General features: G+C 38.2%; 1 protein-coding gene across 1 annotated transcript in view; it reads right to left on the bottom strand.

Annotated features, from left to right (window-relative positions):
* LanA (laminin subunit alpha) overlaps positions 1 to 15166 on the bottom strand; it is a 402631-nt gene that overhangs the window by 349392 nt on the left and 38073 nt on the right. The window lies entirely within an intron of this gene.

The following is a 15166-nucleotide window of genomic DNA, read 5'->3' as shown; positions in this document are numbered from 1 at the left end:
ATGCAATGTAATGTCCTTTACAAACCTCAAAATCCATCAGAAATTTTCGTATAAGATGAATGACATCAATTTGCCAACCTCGGATATTGTCAGGGACTTAGGGGTGGTATATGACAGAAATTTAACATTTAATAATCACATAAATCACATGGTTGACCAGGCGTACAGAAATCTTGGATTCATCATCAAGATCAGTAAAGAGTTTACTAGTATTACCGCTATCCGGAAGCTATATGAGTACTACGTTCGTACAAAACTCGAATACGCAGCAACTATATGGAACTTTCACACAAAAACAAATATAAATAATATAGAATAATTCAGAATAAATATCTAAGGTACTTGACATATAGGGAGACACAAGTAAGTTATATCCGACTACATATAATAGTCAATCTTTAAATTTAAACTTTAATACATTAAGCCTAGAACAGCGACGAATAATGGAAGATATGTTGTTTCTATATAAGTTATTTAATAATAAAATCGACTGTGCCAATTTACTGGAAAAATTTAAAATACGCGCTCCTACAAATGTAACTCGCCTTGAAAATTTCAATTTCTTTTACTGCGACAGATTACACACCAATGCAAACAAGAGGTCACCAGTATGGAGATTGAGTACAATCTACAATAGGTTAACAAAATACACAATGGATTTGGATATTAATAGTAACAGCGTAAGTCAATTCAAGGAAGTTCTTTGTAACGTAATAAGAAATAATTGTCGATGAAAAAACATTAATGACATTGTAACTATATATGTATTGTAATATGAAAGTATGAATGTGTTATAATTGCTTATACATGTAACGGACACTGCAATTGGGTTATGTAGCCTGTTGTGTCTAGAAATAAATAAATAAGAAGGGGTAATAAAGGGATGCATTAGAAACAAGTGAGGATTTTGCATTATACTTCTGTAGCCCCGATGAATAGCAGACAACTCGCGAAAACAAAATGATACGAGAGAAGAAATGCGTGTTTTCTAATTCTGTAAACTGGTTATCGATTATCTTATCAATATTTGGAAGAGTAATTTCTTGGTTTCTGTCTTTCGTGTTAAGTGACATATTCTTTTACTTCCTTTCCTACATACCATATTATTATGTTTGTATATACATTGCAATATTACCATATTAACACTGAAAATATTTTATTACTACCTCATGTCGTTTTTAGTCGGCCAGGATAACCGTGTGGTCTAGAAGGCTAGACAATCGAAATATTTAGTATCGCGGGTTCCAATCCCGCCTCTGACATGTTTTTGTTGTACTTTTTACCTTACATTTCATTGTAATCTTTCTCTTTCATAGTGATTCGGATTCCACTTTACACTCCTAGCTATATAACTTCGGAGCAGACACAGGAGGGAAAAATGGCATCACTCAAGTTCGTTTTTCAAATACATCAATATTTTGTGACACTGCTGACATTTTGTTACGTTATACTATCTGTGTTATACATTTGAACTAAATTCATAGTATGAGACCCATATTCTTTTATTGCCATCTGTTGCTACATATCAGACTTCTCCATTGTACATTTTCAGCACATGTAGCTCCAATAGTGTGCAACACTGTACCACTACACTTCACAGTTATGTTTAGTGATAATAGTGCATTTTAAATATATGTAACTTGCATATGGTGCTATTTCAAATAATATATTTTTATGCTAAGTTGGCAACACTGCTTTACCTATGGCAACACTGATTGTGGTTTTCGATAGAACATTTTGTTCTCATTATATTGTGTAACTTTTGTTTTGATTGCTTTCACGGTTTTTAAGATATTTACTTTAAACGTACTTAATTCTATGATATAATTTTTTGGATATTCAAATTTTGAAGCTCCCTAACTCCTACCCTTCTGGTTCATAGCACCTTAAATTTTGCTCATGTTCATTTCTCATGATGCTCTATCAGATGTGCTATGCGGCAATCAGATTTTAGCGACAACTTGTGGGACCCTCCCGTGTAAGTGAAAAAAGAACTTCAGGCACTTTTGGATATTGATATTTCTAATTGTAATAATAGCAATAGGACTTATACTACTACTTGGCTTTCGAGGCCTGTTAGTTTTTAGAGGAGCTAACTACTGGGAAAAATACATTTTTGAATCACTGTAATATATAAATTAGTATATAAAAAATTGAATGTAACTATGTGTGTCTGATCATCACGGGCAAATTGCCAAGTCAAGTGAAATGACTTTTGGTATATAGTTAGATCTTAATCCAAACTGGGATGTTATATTACTTTCATTATAATACATATCCTAAGGCGGTAGTGAGGATTCGAATTTTTGCGAAAACAAGTTGAGTATCTCGCAAGCCGTTAAACTTACGGAGCTGAAATTCAGTGTATTAACTCTTTATTGACAATAAACAGAATGTGTCCTAGAATTTTTTAAATTCTCCTTCATGGAGGGGGACTTTCTATATATGGAAAATTGGTAGTGAGTTGGTTTGTAAAATAATCGAAAACGATCGATATTAGTTAAGAAAAAAATTCTTGGTAATGACACCAAACCTTCATGTGTAATTACAAAAACTAAATTTATAAACAAATAAGAAATCATCAGTTTATCACGCTTTAATTGATAATTTATGCATAAGATTCCCCATCGGAGGTGTGGTAAATGAAGTTTCTGTTCTCCATGAGTCGACATAGCCAACTGACATGGTCGATACGGAAAAGATGTTGTATGGTGATAGAGAGGTGATACTTCTTGCTGAATATTTCAAAACTGACCGAGAAAAATCGTTATCAGACTTAATTCTAACAAGCAGATTGTCGATGGGGAGTTGCAGAAATCGGGCAGAAGTATTACCAATTTCCACGACAGAGTGCGAACTGGCATTTCCCCTTATGAATTTACAGATGACTGATATTAGAAATAGACTAAGTGCTCAAACATTGTCTAACTTGTTGTTCATCAATGTTAATGGCCCACCGCTGGTCAAGCTCAAAGTAGATGAGCTAGTTATTTCTTGGCTGAAGAATGGACATCATTACGCTGCGGATGATTTAGCACGAAAAAGTTCTGGAGGCCAACAGGAAAGATACCCGATTTCAGATTTGTTTTAAGGTGGAAAATTACGAGTTATGGAAAATGTATACTTGTATTACTGATGGCTTATCTGTGTTATTCAATTTTGTACCTAATTTTTAATAAGTCTCTTCTTTGCTTTTTATAAACTAGAAGGTAAACTACTTTGAATAAATATTCATAATAATTCCAACTATGCAAAAATTATAACTTAAATTTAACGTGGTGTTTTAGTGATTACACAAATTATAATTATGAGCATACTTTATGGAGATGCTCTCATAGAGGGTACCCGAGCACCTTTATATGCTACGAGAAACTGAGTTTTCAAGTCTTTTGTGAGAAAAATACTGTGAACTGAGAAATCATAACCTTCTTCATATTGTACAGGGGTATTTTCCTGCAAATAGAAGTTTCTTTTGGAATTACTTGAGAAATTAACACTTGCAAGAATACTCTCTTAGTACAAGTATATTTTAGGCACACACTAATTCCCTCCCCCCACCTCAAAGTGCTTCAATTTCTACACTAACAAACACTTAACCATTTTATATCGTAAAGGTCAGATCCACCGTTATTGTAACAGAGTGGTGCTTGAGCGATTGACCGTAGAAATTAAAACTCCGATTAGTGACAATTTCACAGCCTTGTTTTGTTACAAGTATAAACTCTTTAGTCAGTAGAGAAGATGCCGTGGATCATGTGTCAGAGTTGATGACGATGGATTTTGGTGAGTTAGAGTAAATCACAGTGGATGAGAGTGGTTCATGGTCGGTGGTGGGTCAAGTTTTCATTGACCCACGCCAACTCTGATATATATATATATATATATATATATATATATATATATATATATATATATATATATATATATATATATATACTGTATATATATATACAATATAGAATTGTATTTATCTTGTGTGTTTCGCTGGATAAATCTGGTTTTGATGGTTTTTTAAATATGTTTTCCGAGTCTATTTGTCACGATTTTCACTCATCTATATGTGGTAACCCTATATGAGACCAAATTAATCACATGAAATTAGAATGGTGACCATTGTAGGAAGCTTCGCTCTATAGGCAAATGATTTTCAGAACGAGGGAATTTTCTGTTAATAAGGTGGCTAAATATACTACCGACATATATGTGGTTTATAGTATTTTCCTAAATGTGCTACTCTTGTAAAAATCTCAGAACAAAACTGGTAGTCTTTGCCCTAGCGATAAGACTCCGATAACTACCGTATCTTATTCCTCAATTTCTGTCACCCACTCTACTCGCAAGGAAGGCATTTCCTGCAGGGTTGTCAACTCAGCCACCTGTCTCTAGATCTGGCCATTTTAAAAACCTGGCCAGAATCAAATTTTCGAAAACACCACTAGTAATTTTTCTACCCATATGCTTTTTGCTCTTAGCCATTTTCTGAGTTTAGCCACTTTTTGATGCATTCTGTGTGTCATTTTGTATTTTCTTAAGTTTGGTTAGTTCTTTAAGAGTCCCTATCACTGCGAAATGAAAATACCGCTAATTTTACAGTAATTATGTGATATCTTCAAATAGATAAAATATAATCAAAAAGTGGATCAAGACCTCCCTAGACGATGTTATTTTGCATGAAGTACCATTATCACGAGTCACCTAGTAGCTTTCCGTATGCAGTTATTTAGAAACGTGAAAATAAATGCCGATTTTCTACATGGCTGGAAATTGAAAGCAGCTAAATGAGCCTTGATAACTGTATCTCACGCAAAATAATATTGTATAGGGAGGTCTTGTTCCACTTTTCGATTATCTTTTATCTGTTTGAAGATATCACATAATTACTGGAAAATTAGCGGTATTTTAATTTCGCAGTGATGAGGCCTCTTAAGTGGTGACATTCTAAACTCCACAGTTAAAATTGACTCCGTAAAATATATAGTATTGATGGTCATATTGATCTCTTCCCACGTCTTGGTTATACAGAAGAGAATGAGTTCAAAACCTGAAAGCTACCAGCAGACGCTGAGAAAAATCTTCGGGAAGACATGTTTCAGTAAAAATAATAATAAACAACGTTAAAGAAACTTAGAAGAGACTCCCCAATAATATAGACATCCTTCAGAAAATCTCGCTTTTCAGTGTCAATGACGATTTGATACTAGTGAAACAGTATTTCACTATAATAGCTTAGTTTTGGCTAGCTTTCATTTTGGGATTTGAAGACAATATCGATGAAGTTGAAAATCAGTGACAAACATAAACTTCATGTAATTGGTAAATAAGTCTTTAACTGAAGAATTTTCGCAAGAAGTAAATCAGTGCATCGATGCTGAGAGAGGGACTCCATTCCACGCTTCCACACTCGAACGCGAAGTGAAGTATGTGTCCAACCAAGTGAATACACAGTGACTCAAAGGTAGGTATACAGTCCCGTACTGATCAGCTCACTGTATTTTATATAATTTCTTGTTGTTATCAAAGAGGTAGACCTAGTTCCTTTATTGTTTGTTCTTAACGTATTTTTACTTATAACTTAAGCCCGGTACAGTCGAAGCAAATAAATTCATAAACTAGAATTTTATATTTCATCAATGCAGGGGTGTATACCTACTTTTGGTCCACTCTGTATAGTCAAAATGAGACTCAGGGACAGGTTGAAAACAAAACCAAAACAAGTCAAAATGAGACTCAGGGACAGGTTGAAAACAAAATCAAAACAAACTTTCTTTAATTCTAAGACTGAGATTCGGGTTGCGCTATATGCAAAAGTGTTATTTTTTTATATATAAAAAAATCAGCCACAGTTTTGCAGCTCGGTACAAACAACCGAGAATAAAGAAGATTCGCTACAACCTGAAGAAGAAGATAATGAGGATGATGGCATCTATTTTTATTAGGAGAGTTCTGCTTTAATTTTATATTATAGGAACCTAATTAATTTAGCTTTCTCTCAGCGTGAAATCTTGCTTTTTTTTTAAGTTTCTTTTTTAGTCATTTCTGGCCATTTTTAGCTCTTGATTTTAGCCACTTTTTCTCGTTGAGTGTTGGCAACGCTAATTTCCTGTGAAGATAGTCATTGAAGGAAGTGCCTTGGATACAACAGACACGAATCTTAGAGCTTGCTCTTTATCTGTTGTGAGAAGCGCGTTAGTTAATTTGCACTTCCCCTTGAAAAAAGTCAGTTTGTTATTTTTCTCTACAACGAATTAAATTTGGTTTATGGTAGCAAATTCTCTTTCATCAAGAGGCGAAATGTAAATCTTGTCTGTAGTTTGGATTCCATGTTTAACACACTGAGAAAAAAGGAGTAGGATTTCTGTGTGGATACATCGTATTTACGCGGGTGCGCTCCTTAAGTACTGTAATTTCATATATAAAAGTACAGCAGGTGGGAACACCATGCCAAGTCTGGAGTTCGGTGTCGAACTAGAGTTGCTGTGATTGAATAATTTTATTCACATGATTGATTTCGTGTTAAAAACTATTTCTCTCGTAAGGTAGGGAGTCACAGATTTAGAAAGAACCAAGAGGGGACACTCGTAGGAAGGTTGTAACAACATTATATACGTAAGTTACCACCGTCGGAATGGGTATGGCGTTAATTCTAGATTTGAAATGGTGGTCAAACAATACAAAATTTTCGCTGGACGGTGGTGTAGATCGTACTACTGATGAAATAACATTACTTAATGTGGTTACGCGCGTAACCTGGTAAAAACAGCATTTACATGCCGACTGGATTATGCATTTTCTCCGTGCACTTGACTACCACACAAGAAAACTATATTTTTCCGAAATCACAGTGTCTGATTACAAAAATAGAATTTATTGCAACAATAAAAACATAAATAATTAAGATTTTCTCAAAGTAACTGCAGGGTTTTACCCAGAGAGCCTCACGATGTATCGGACTTAAAACTTACCTGAGTTAAGTTTAACTCATATGGCAGTTAATGTTTAAACTGTATATTTCCGTATCATGTAGCAACTTCCCTGAAAATAATAATAATAATATATATACAGATGGTGATCAGAAAAATGGAAACACCTGAACGAAATTGCAACTTACCAGATTAATATGGTGTCGGGCCACCTTTCGCCTTCAGAACAGCTTGATGCTACGTGGGATGGAGGCATAGAGATCGTGAATGGTAGCAACTGGAATTTTACACCATTCCTCGTGCAGGACATCGGCCAAGAGGATGGAGGTGGAAATCGTCGCCTGAATCGTGTTTCCAAGACGGACCACAGATGTTCAATTATGTTGAGATCTGGGGATTGGGCGGGCCAGGGGAGGTGTTGAACTTCATCCCGATGTTCCTCAAACCACGCTGCAACAACGCCAGCTGTGTAAATGGGTGCATTATCATCCTGGAAAATGGCGTCATTGTTTGGGAACAACATCCGTACCATAGGATGCAAGTGGTCTCCTAAAATTGCGACATAATCGTTGGCAGTGATTCGTCCGCTAAGTGTGACCACAGGACCCAATGCAAACCATGATATTGCGGCCCACAGCATCACCGAGACGCCGCCATGTTTCACAGTTGCGCGGAGACACTGCAGATCATAAGCTTCTTTGGGCTTTCTCCACACATAAACACGGCCCGTGGTTGGGAATAGGGTGAAGGATGACTCATCCGACCATATCACACGTTTCCAGTCCTCAACGGTCCAAGTTGCGTGGTCGCGGCACATTTGCGGTGTGCGAAAGCGTTATGGTCCCTGATGAGCGGTTTGGCCCGTGCAACACAACCCCGTAAGTTCATGTCATGTAATTCGTGGCGGACTGTGATTCTCGAAACAGGGTGGGAGAGGTGCTGATTGAGTTCCTCCGTCACTTGCTACGCAGCGACACGACGATTCTGCGAGACAATGCGCTTTAATACCCGGCGTGACCTGTCACTCATGATTTTCTTCCGCCCACTGTTCCGCTTCCCCGATGTGTTTTTCCCGTGTGTTGTGTAGGCCGTCATCACCTTCGACACTGTCCCACGCGACACATCTAACACAGTAGCCACTGCCGTCACACTCACTCCACATAACCGCGCACCAACAATTTGCCCTCTTTGAAAATCTGAGAGGTCTCCCATTTTACACTACCTCCGTCTGCTGCAGCCACTGGACACTGCTGTTCCACTGCGCCTGACGTAGTATGGAGACCGACCTAACACACCACCACCAGCGGTCCGGCGCTGCGGGCGCCACGACACCACTGCCAACCCATACATCTGACGTGTTGCAACTACAGATGTTTCCATTTTTCTGATCACCATCTGTATATATATATATATATATATATATATATATATATATATTAAAAAATCCATACTGAATTCTGTCGTATATTATCAAGTACCGGTTTTGAAGCTCAAAGTTTGAGCAAGACGGCTGGACGTTCTTCAATGAATTTTCACATACTTGCAATGAACACTGTCTCTTCTGTGTAAACTTTCGGATTACTCGCCGGAGTAATCAACCCATCACCCGAAACCAAGATAAAATTTCAATTACATATGACATTTGTGCACGGAACGTCCTTTAGCAAATACAGTCGCAATGTAGCCTACTCACATCCCCCTCTCCCGACAAAATTTTCTGAAAGAAGAGGCCTGGTTACGACAGAGACGATATGCGAAATTTATAAATGAAATTAAATCTTTCAGTTTTACGTCCCATGTTTATGCCGGTTAGGCTAAAGGAGACGGTGATGATGAGTAATGAATGAAATGGTGGAATGAAGAAAGTGGGAGGAAACGAGAGAACCCCGAGGAAACCCACGAGCACGGTGTTTGTCCACTACAAAGTTCATTTGGCGGGGGCTCGGATCGAACCCGGGACCCCAAGCACCAGAGGTGAACGCTCTATCACTGAGCCACCGCGGCCCAATATGCAAAATTTAGTTCAGATCATACTGTTAGGGGAAAATAAGGGTATCTTTTTTTTTCCGCTTTTCAATAACGAACGCCTCGCTATCATGTAAACTCACTAAGGCCGAGCGCACTATCCACAGGACAAGATAGCCGAGCCGAGGTACAGTTCTGCGAGCAATGCAACCAAATCTCATACGTCATATTCACTCGAGCACATAGTAAACAAAGGCCTCTCCTACGCTGTGACTGATACAGTCAATGCACTTTGAATTACCTGACTACATCCTCTCTTGCCTCCCTCGGCATGGCTCATTATCCTCTCTTGAATGTGCCTAAGGCTAGTCGCATATTGGTCAGAGGACAGCACAGTCAAGCTGAGGCGCAGTGTAGGCAGGCACCGGTGAGAAACGTAACAAAGCCTCGTACTGCAAATTCACTCAAGCACGTGCTAGACAAAGGCCTCTCCAACGCTGTGAGTGAATCAGTCGATGCACTCAGGTCAATCTCTCCGCATCTTCTCCTGCCAGGCCCATGCTGGGACACTAACGAGGGCGGTGGACGAGTCTACTATAAGGGTGCCCTTACAAACGTCAATATACACATCTTATTTTTCTGAAAATATAGATGGCAATACTTTAAAATTATTTATCGTTTTCTATCTGAAATACCCATTCTTCGCATGAGTCACACAAAATTCCATGTAAACAAACTGAACAACGAAAGAAAAAAGCATCTGTCATTTTCTACTACTTTTACGTGTCTCGGTAACACTCCCCCCAGGTGACCCCCGGACCGCATACAATGGTAGCTGAGTTTGAAACTCACCGCTAATGAAAGTGTCACCATTGATCTCAGCGAACGCGAAAACTATGGATTTGACACTAATATCGGTAATTTTGGTTTACTTTTACATTTCTCGGTATCCCCTCCGATGACCCCCGGCCCGTATAACAATGGAAGCTGGATTTGAAAGTCATCGATAACGGAAGTGTCACCATTGATCTCAGCGACCGCGAAAACTGTTGATTTTACACTAATATCGGTCATTTTGGATTATTTTGGCATGTCTCGGTATCCCCTCTGGTGACCCCCGGACCGCATACAATGGTAGCTGAATTTGATCTCAGCGACCGCCAATACTATGGATTTGACACCAATATTGGTCGTTTTTTTTATTATTTTTACATGTCTCGTTAACTCTCCCCGCAAGTGACCCCCAGTCCGCATACAATGTTTGCTGAATATGAAAGTTATCGCTAATGGAAGTGTCACCGTTGACCTCAGCGACCCCCTGTAGGTGACCCCCGGGACAGCATACAATTGTAGCTGAATTTGAAAGCCATCGGTAATGGAAGTGTCACCATTGGTCATTTCAGCGACCGCGAAAACTATGGATTTGACACTAATATTGGTGGTTTTGGATTATTTTTACATGTCTCGGTATCCCCCCGGTGACCCCCGGCACGCAGCCGAATGGGGTGAATTTGGAAGTTAATGCGATCGAAGTTTCACCATTGATCACAGCGACCACGAAAACTATGAATTCGACACTAATATCGGACATTTTCTACTACTTTTCATGTCATGGTAAATACCACCCCCTGTTTCGATTTTTTTTAAGGATTCGTTTTGGTCTGGGGCCTGGAGCAAGGTACTGCTGACCAAAATTTGTTAACTCTCCACGCGTCTGGTCCCCAGGCCGCACACGGACAGACAGACAGACAAACATACAAACAAACTATTTTATTTTATTTATGTTGGATATAATAATACTAATTCAATACTACACAGAATAGTGGTGGACCCCAACACAAATTTCTGGGTGCGTGCCTGGGCTAGAGCACGTGCCTTTGCTGTACTTGGTTTCGGGTTTGTTTCCCGATGAAAATACTAACTTGTAAGTTATGGTGATCATCATTTCAAAATCTGGAATTGGGACATTAAAATAAGGTTTCCAGCAAAAGCTTATTTTACAAAAAAAAAATAAAAAAAATAAAAAAAAAATAAATAAATAAATAAATAAATAAATAAATAAATAAATAAAAAATATGAATTTCACGGTAAAACAGTACTACAAAATAAAAATGTGGAACAAAACAGTGTTTATTATGTTTAAAAGAAAAGAAACAAAAAAATAAATATTTCAGCTTCAGGTGCCACGATGTTCTACAGTTTAACTTCTCACGTTTATGTCCTTTCGGCTAAAGTGAATGATTATAGAAGAATTGGTGGAATGATAATGCGGGAGGATAGAGGAGTACTCCGACAAAACTCACGGACATGATGTTGTCCTCCAGAAACACTTGACCCGGAATCGAACCAGAGACCCTACGCACCAGAGGTAAACGCTCTACCACTAAGCCATCGTGCCACCAATAAGTACGTTGTTTATGTCATGTGTAGTAAAAGCGATTATGAGAATGAATGAAATGATGGAATGAAGAAAGTGGGAGGAAACAGGAGAACATCGAGTAAATTCACTCACACGGTGTTTATTGTGTAGTTGGAAACATAGGGAAGCAGTTATAGAATGAACATACTGTATATCAGGGGCGGATCCACGGACTTTTAGGGGAATGGTGGGTTGTAATACTGCAACTTAAGAGCTACTTTTAAGAGTTCCAATCTCTGGGATGGGTTATATATAAACAGTGGCAGATCCAAGGGGAGGCTATAGGGGCTATAGCCCCCCCCCCTTGACGCTCAGGTATACACTGGATAAAATGGGCTTCAATCCTGCTTTACACTGGATAAAACGGCAAAATATGGTTTAGCCCCTCCCTTGTATATATATATATATATATATATATATATATATATATATATATATATATATATATATATAGAGAGAGAGAGAGAGAGAGAGAGAGAGAGATCTATAATAAGAAAGTTTTCTCTTCTGGGGGGGGCGATCGTCCCGAACGCCCCCCTGGATCCGCCCCTGCTGTATATTACAATAAAACTTAATTACCGTGTTTTTTGTAATTACAAAGATGAGGGATGTACGATGGTTGAATGGTAGAGCGCTTACCTCTGCTCTGTTGGGTTCCATGGTTCGATTCCCGGCTAAGTAAGCTTGTGGTGGACAACATCATGTCCGTGGGTTTTCTGGGAGTACTCCCGTTTCCTTCCGCATTTTTATTTCACGAATTCTTCCACCATTCACTTGTCTCAATCGAGGGACGTTTAACTAAACGATGTAACGTAGTTAACAAGAAATGTGTGCCAAGATATTCTTTCAAAACAACGGGACATTTTTTTTTTTCAAAATGCAAGTGGGATGTACGGCTACCTTACCAAGCAGAACACGCATATAGAAACACTATCCAATATAATTACGTTATTTTTATAAGTGTAGTTGTTCGTAGAATGTATTTACTTTTATTCACATGATTTTGTCCATAATTTTCTAACAAAGCGTGTTTAACGAATTCACTTGTGAGTCTTTGTGGAGACAAAAATCTTTATATTGCTCGATGTCTTCCCATCGCTTGTCAGCAGAAAGCAGGAAACGACAATCCCCACCCCCCACCAGCTCCCAACATCTGGTGCGGAAAGATGATAGCTACAGCCCCTTTGACCTTTCAATTTCCTCCACCCACATAAACGACGGTCACAGACAATGTAGCGAAAATATTCTCCACTCGGGAGGTGGTTCGGGAACATGTGTAACAAACAGCAGAACTGCATAGTTTTGTCTTTGTGTCCCATTTACTTGAGTGGATATAGCGTCTTGTAGCCAGCGCCGTAACTTGGAAATTTTCCTGGGAGGGCAAGCATTAATATTTGCCCCCTTTCCTTTAGAAAAATATATGAATTTGAGCTTTCCGTAGAAAAATATGAAATTCGCCCCCTCCCTAGAATTTAAATCCTTAATAACAGTTTTATTATTCTGGGGACCCCAGTTCGCGTTTTACTGAAGTATGTTAGATGCATGCTTCATCTTTGGGAAAATACATTTTGTATGGGGCGACAGAAGCACCTTATCACTCATTTCCAACCTATGTGTCGTGCAGTCTCATAGAGTGTGTTGCGGAATTTAGAATTTAAAAATCATGAAACATTTAGGCCCTATTAGTTAAAATCAATTTTGTGATTGACTGCACCAGTCAACGTCTCCAGTAACAGCAATGATGCTCAGTGCTACGTAAGAGTCACAACCTCACAGACTCCTAGGTTATAATTAGTGGGGGGCACAAAAACCGGGTTTTCGGTTTTCGGTTTTTAGAAAAACCGAAACCAGTTTTTGAAAATTTTCATAAAACCGGTTCCGGTTATCGGTTTTCTCCAAAACCGGTTCGTTTTTTCACCTGATCCGGTTTCGGTTTTCTTCAAAACCGATTCCGGTCTTTTTTTCCAAAATTTGTTCTATTTCTGACCAGAATGGTGTTTCGTTGTTCTCCGGAAACCGAATCCATTTCCACAGAAATAGTTTTATGTGTTTTCGAAAAGTTTTCACCGAAACCAGTTTCGGTGAAAACCGAAATGTCGGTTTTTCGGGTTTCGGTTTTTATAGAAACCGGTTTTCGGTTTTTATAATATATATAGTTATTATTACAATATTATTAGTTATAATATTATTAACCAAAATATCAATAATGGACTTTCAGTAAAAGGTGTTGTCAGTTTTAAAAGTTTGGGAACCTTAAGTTCTTTTCATTTCTTTTCAAAATGGTATGTTAGACCCATTCTATGCTTCACTAGTTAAAATGAGGGAACAATGCTTGACACAACTGTCAAGAGATGAAAGGCCTTGATTAAGCCCTTTAGGCTAAGGGAGACGATGATAAAAGCAAGTGGACGATGATGGAAAAATGGTGGAATGAGAATGTCGGAGAAAACGGGAATACCGCAAAAAAATCCACGGACACGATGATGTCCACCACAAAGTTACTTGACCGGGAATCGAGCTAGGAACACCACGCACCAGAGGTAAGATCTTTACCACTGAGTCACCGTTGTAAATTTGCATATAATATGTTAAGATAATGGATACAAAAATCGTATTGTGTCTTGTAATGACACGAGCGTATGTGATTGAACACCACTTTCTGAATTGTGTATGCCACTCAGGGCCAGCTCTACCATACAGTATGTGCAACACGTGCATCTGCGCACGGCGGCAGAAATCTGTCATAACTGTATTATTTAAAATATATATTTCTTGTTGGAAACAGACTTCATGACGATAGTAGTTAAATTTACTAAGCTGACCTTCTATTTGAATACTACATTCATAAATCTTGTTTCGGTCGCATTAGTTTAAGGTCGCACGGACAGTGCTAAAGCAAATGGTCAAACAAATCGCAGCATGAATTTCTTGATTGTTGTCAAATACAAGAACTCAATTCTCCAACAGTAGCGAACACCTGTTCCATTTAGTTAGTTATCGCAGTGTTAATATGAAAACTAGTCTTGTCTTTGTCACAATTTCCTTATCATAATAATAATAATAATAATAATAATAATAATAATAATAATAATAATAATAATAATAATAATAACAGATGCAGAAGGAAAATCAAGAAATAAAGATAAAAGATCTAGTTGCACTGGAGTTGGAAACTGATATATTGAGATTGAAGCTCGATATTGAATTCTATAAAAAGAATTACACCTTTCCTGCGCAGGAGTGTTTGCTTTATCTTGCACTAACATAGTAGATTATTATTTAAAGAAAAACAAACCCAAGGAGATTGTATTTGTAGTGTTTAGGCCTTTCCGAGTTGAGTGCAGTTTCTGTCTCTCTCATTGTTCATGCTGGAATACCATACTTAAAATCATGGTTTTTAAGAGTTGTTCTTTCTGGAGAAAGGGGGAAGCGGCAAATTGCCTAGGGCCGACCCTGATGCCACTGCACGGAAATCCGTTGTGCTGCCATTGTAACCCACACAAAATCCGGTTTAATGTATTTGTAGAGAGATAGTGTGAACTGTTAATAATTTTAAATATTTATTTTCAACGCTGATTTAGTCATGATTTAAATTTAGCTGCTTCAAATTGAGTTGTTAAAGCAAATTGTATTCTCAAGAATGTGTCTGCAACAGACCTACTTCCCATGCTATCAAGCGACGCTTCTTTTCAGTAAACATTCAGCTGGCGTCATTAATCCAATCATAGCTAGGCATTGACTTCAGCATACAGGCTGACGTCATCGAATTAGCGCTCTCGCTACAGTTACTTTCCCAAATAAACCTAATCTCTTATCGCGTTGTGGACAAACACTTTTCGGCCGTTTTAGCCGCTGCCTTCAC

The sequence above is a fragment of the Thermobia domestica genome, chromosome 17 (genome assembly GCF_964235325.1).
Source record: "Thermobia domestica chromosome 17, izTheDome1.hap1.1, whole genome shotgun sequence".
NCBI classification, from domain to species: domain Eukaryota; kingdom Metazoa; phylum Arthropoda; class Insecta; order Zygentoma; family Lepismatidae; genus Thermobia; species Thermobia domestica.
Note: the sequence above shows the minus strand (reverse complement) of the source record. Positions and strands in the feature narration are given on the sequence as shown.